We start from the raw sequence: 5774 nt of genomic DNA on the forward strand, positions 1-5774 counted from the left end.
GTCCCTTCTCCATCCTAACTCTTCTTTGCCTTCACACACACTTGTGGCAAGCTTTCAACCATTGACCAGTCTTCCTGGCCCCAATCATTTGTAAGGTCACGCTTATGACTAATTCTTTTCATTCCTAGAAGGCAGCTCAGCTTCTTTTAAAACTATTTCTTTAATTTAATGCAAAATAACCTCTTTCCCTCTCCCTTATGTTCCTTTGCTTGATAACTCTATGATGACAATTTTCTTGGAACTAGAAAATTGGAACTAGCAACCTCCAGCTATATAGATCCATACCACTTCCGATAGCACTTTAGTGAGAAAGCAGTGTCAGAACCAATGCATAAGAAAGAACTTGATCCCTTAAAGGGAAAAATAGAGCAAATTTGGACAAGATAAAAAATATTTATACGTGGATTTATCATTTCTTTTTATTCAATTCTATTAAATTTGGGGGGAGGGACGTTCAGCAATACTCAGGGGTTACTCCTAACTCTACACTCAGGAATCACTCCTGGCAGTGCTCAGGGAACCATATGAGATGTCAGAGATTATACCTGGGTCAGCCGCATGCAAAGTAGGCACCTTACCTACTCTACTATCTCTCTGATCCAAATTCTATGAATTTTTAAGAGGTCGTAAAACCCACAAGCTATATATACAGTTTTGAGTTGAGTACCTTCAGAATATAACTCCAGGCCTCTGGGCTTTCAGTGAAGTTCAGAAGAAAGCTATTAAACACTTCTCTAAATAAGAAATCTCTTTCTCATGCTCTTTCCTTACTTTTGAATTTCCATCACGTTTATCAGTCTCCTCAACTCTTCTCTGAAGACGAATCTCTTTTTAAACCATTCTGATAGTTGCTCTAAGAAAGTACCTCTTATCTCTAAGAGTTTCTAGGATATGGCCAAAAGTTTTGCAGACATCAAGAATAAAAATTTATAAGTCTATAACTGTACCTCATGGTATTTCACTAATAAAAAAATTTTTTAAAATTAAAAAAATTAAAATTAAATTTAAAAAATTAAAAAATAAAATGTTTGGATAAAATATATATTAAAAAAGAGAATGAAAAGTCAGGGGCTGGAGCAGTAGCACAGCGGGTAGGGAATTTGCCTTGCATGCAGCCGACCTGGGTTCGATTCCCGGCATCCCATATGGTCCCCTGAGCACAGCCAGGGATAATTCCTGAGTGCAGAGCCAGGAGTAACCCCGAGGAATACCGGGTGTGACCCAAAAAGTAAAAAAAAGAATGAGAAGGCAAATGGGTTTTCCCATTTGAAAGTTGAAAAGTGAAAGACATATCATAAAGGGTGCATTTGGTAGGAATGGCAAGTCCTGGGAGAGCGTGAAATGAAGGAAGATACAGCTAAGGGTTCGGAGGTCCTCACTTTCTTGTGATGAACTCTATTCCCATTTCCTTCTGCTAATCTCTTGCCTTATTTCTGGTCTCAGAATTTCCCAATCCAGACTATTTCTTTTCAAATTTGCTGCACTGAAAGAAAACCTCCTCTCCCCATTTCCAAGACATAAAAACTGACGTGAAGAGAGGCAAAAGGGTTGCTCTGCATCACACAAGAATCAGTAGCAAAGCATAGGCTGAGCTCGCCACACTCTCGTCCTGCATCTCTCCTTTCTGCTACACCAGCTTAGAGCTGAGCATAAAGTTGGACAGGAGGGGTCCGCCTAGCACCCAACAAACACACGCTTGTCACATAGACCTGAAATAGAATCTATTCATTATTACAGGTGAAGGCACCTGTATCTTTGCTATCTTGCCTTTTCCTAACCTCCCATCAGTGTCTTCCCCTCCTTTGAAAGCTAAAATTGCGTTCTTTTTATTTTAATTGAATCCCCGTGAGATACAGTTACAAGCTATCATACAATGATCAAACATCCATCCCTCAACCAGTTCACATTCTCCACCATCAATATCCCCAGTATACCCCCCCCATTCCGACCCTTTCCCTGCCTCCATGCAGACCTAAAATTGCATTCTTACTTTATTTTCTAACAAGCTAATATTTAGACAAATAATTATAATGTACATCTATAAAAATACCTTTGTGTTTATATGTAATAAAAATTATCTAATTAATCCTCTACAAAAAGAGTTGTAAACCTAAATAATTATTGTTTCTGCCCATTAACACATATAAATAGGAGAAAAATGAGATATTGGAAACTTGCAACGTAATGCTCCTATTTATAGATATCAATTAGGAGAAGTGATATGTCATATCAACAAAAAATAGTAAGATAAGTATTGTAAATAATCAAGTCAAGCAGGCTAATGTGAAAAAAAAATGCTTGCTTAATAAGAAATAAAGCCATGTTTTGACTAAGTGAATTTCTCGGGTTATAAGGTTATATCACTAAATTTAAATAGCATTGTGGGACCAGAACCAGAGCGCAGCAGGTAGGATGCTTGCCTTGCACAAGGCCAACCTGGGCTCAATGCCCAACATCACATATGCTGCCTTGAATTGCTAGACATGATTCCTGAGTGCAGAGCCAGGATTAAGCCCTGAGCACCACTGGGTGTGGCCCAAAATAGCACTAGGGCAACTATGTTATGGAAGACCTAAATGAGAGGTTTCCTAAAGTAACAGCTTCTAAGTTTTTGGCAGACACCACCTTAATCAAGTAACTAACCTGAAATTATGAGTAATGGGGTACATTAGAATCACATGATATTCAAGAGGCTCAAGAAATCAACCACACTTCTTTGATTTTCTTGGCAAAATGTGTAGCCTGATATTAATCATGAGCAAGCATCAGGGAAAGTCAAATTGAGGATGTCTAAAATAGCTGGCTATATATTTCAAAAGTTTCAAGGTCACAGTGTGAAGGAAAAACTGAAGGACTGAACGGCACTCGGCACTCGAGAGCTGTGCAGTAGGTGGGACTCTAGACTAAATTCCATTGCTTTATTTGCTATTACCTGGAAAATTAGCAAAATTTAAATGAGGTCTGAAAATTAAATGGTAGTGATGAATCAGTGCCCATTTTTTTCTGATTGTGAAAAAGAAATAGTGCTCTTATAGGGTCCACTGTCCACTGTCCTCCCGTTGTTCATCGATTTGCTCGAGCGGGCCCAGTAACGTCTCCATTGGAGACTTTGTTGTTACTGTGTTTGTTGTTACTGTGTTTGGCATATCGAATACATCACGGATAGCTTCCCAGGCTCTGCCGTGCAGGGGAGAAACTCTCGGTAGCTTGACGGGCTCTCCGAGAGGGGTGGAGGAATCGAACTTGGGTTGGCAATGTTGGCTGCCTACAAGGCAAATACCCTACCGCTGTGCTATCGCTCCAGCCCCGCTCTCATAGGGTAATCTCCTCATATTTACAGGTGATTGGGGCCTCATGTAAACAACTTACTCTCAAGTAGTTAAGGGGAAATTTTTGTACTGTTAAAGCTCTTGTAGAGTTTTCTACGGTTTGGGCTCATTGACTGCTATTCTAAGAGGACAATTTACACATTTCTTTGTGTTCCGTGTTTCTGATTCAAAAGAGAAAGTAGTTGGTTTTCTTCACATTTAAATGTACATAATGTCCAGGCTTGTTCTATAGGCCCATGTTCTCCTTGAACACGAATCTCACTTGCCTGCCTCAGTGTTTCTTTGCTTATTTCCACTCTGGAGAAACTCGTGTTTTCTATTCATCATGTTCCTCCCTCTTTCCCTCCTCTCACGACGTTCTAAAGAAGTTTTCATAAAAAAAAAATCTTGCTTCACACAGGCACATTCTTTATATATGTTTATATATAAACTTTTCCCTCAAATATATTGGATGTATTATCCAAAGAACCTGTCGTGTTCTAGGATGGGGATTAATTGATGGGATTTGTGTAAAATCAAAAATAAAGAAAGGTGGGACTTGGTCATTTTGTCACCCTTGTTAGGTTTTTTTACACAGTACTGTGGTTAGCTATATAGTTGCTATTGATTTGGATGTTTGGGGTGACACCCAGGGTGTTCAGGGATCAAGCCTCTTGGCAGGTTTGAGGGACCATATGGTGTCCTAGTGATCAATCCTGGCCAGCTGCATGCAAGGCAAGTGCCCTACGCACTGTACTATCTGTCCTGATCCCAGGGAGCTAGATTTTAAATTAAATTTGTAAAATAAATTGTAGCTTAAATTTCTTCATATGGGGCTAAAGCAATAGCACAGCAGGTAGGGCATTTACCTTGCACGTTGACGAATCCGGGTACGATTCCCAGCATGCCATATGGTTCACTGAGCACTGCCAGGAGTAATTCCTGAGTGCAGAGCCAGGAGTAACCCCTGTGCATTGCCAGTTGTGACCCAAAAAGAAAAAAAAATTATTTATGTATATTGTTCTGAAATTTAATTTTTAGCAGAAATTGCAATGGACTGAATAAAGAAGATGCGGTAATATATACTCAGTTGAATTATTTTTATTTTTAATAAAATAAATTTTATTTTATTATTTTAATAATGAAGTATTATTTTTAATAAAAACTTGCCATTTGGACCCAAAGAATATCATGAGTAGTGAGTTAACTCAGATGGAGAAAGACCGATCACACCATGTGATTTCACTCACAACTACTTTGGGGGGTCATACCCAACTACTACTACTTTTGGGGCTTACTCCCGGCTCTGCACACAGGAATCACTCCTGGAAGGTCTTGATGGACGTACTAAACTTGGGTCACCACGCACAAGGCAAGCTTCCTGCCTGCTGTACTATCTCTCCAACCAGTTTTTTTCCACATACATATCTGATAAATACAGATCTATGTCGAGATGATAAAGCAACTTATTTTTTAGTTTCAGTCTGTTCCCAAACTCCAGCTACGAGCACAGGATCTTCATCTTGTATTTCCGGGTCCATTCTGCAAGCGTTTGCCTGCAATCAACAGTGAGGAAGTCCCTGGGGCCTTCCGTCTTCCCCTTCCCCCCCAGCTCTTTAGCGCTTGCTTCTCCCTGCATTTGCTCATCACAGAGTTCTTGGTTTCTTCAGCTGTCATCTGTCTTCACCGTCCTGTCATTTTCTCCTTGCTCCACACTGCTACTTAATAGGCAGCTGAAAACATAAAAAGGGAGTCCTCTGGATAATGACACAGAGAAGGGAAGGAAGTAGGACCCTTCCCAAATCCCGGCCTCTAGGAGGATAATCTAAAAGATAGTATTTATGGGCAGCATATACCAATTTTAAGTTGGTAAATATCACTAACACCTCCCTATCCCTAGGGTGATGTTTCACACTAAACCTTCCTCTCAAATTAAACTCATTATGTGTTGGGCTCCAGGAAAAAAAAAAAAACATGAAATGAGAGAAACCCTTTCTGTCATATTTGTTTCAATATTTACCAAAAAATAATTAACATGCGATAAGTCTAGATAATATTTAGAGAAGAAGATATCAGTCCTTAGGACGTTCAGGTGGATACACTCAGACTGAGTTGTTGAGAAATAATTACATAAAACATTTGTAGAGGATAACTTGGCACTATTAAATAAAACCTCTAAAGGCTGAAGTTTGGAACATTAACTCTACTTCAAGGAATTTCATCAAACATACACGTGTAAGTTAAATACACATTATATTTTATAAGATACTGTAACAACCTTCTGAAATAACCTAATTTACAAAATATGAAATTATTTTAAATCAATTTTTTGTATTTCCCATTTTCTATAACGTGATAGTTCTTAAATCATTAAAATGTATTATTTTAGTATTAACAAGGCAAATGTTGACAAAGTTTTATTTATGTCCAGATCTTATAAAACTACTTTTTATAGTTTTATAATAA

This window comes from Sorex fumeus, unplaced genomic scaffold (assembly GCF_029834395.1).
Source record: "Sorex fumeus unplaced genomic scaffold, SorFum_2.1 ptg000048l, whole genome shotgun sequence".
Lineage (NCBI taxonomy): Eukaryota > Metazoa > Chordata > Mammalia > Eulipotyphla > Soricidae > Sorex > Sorex fumeus.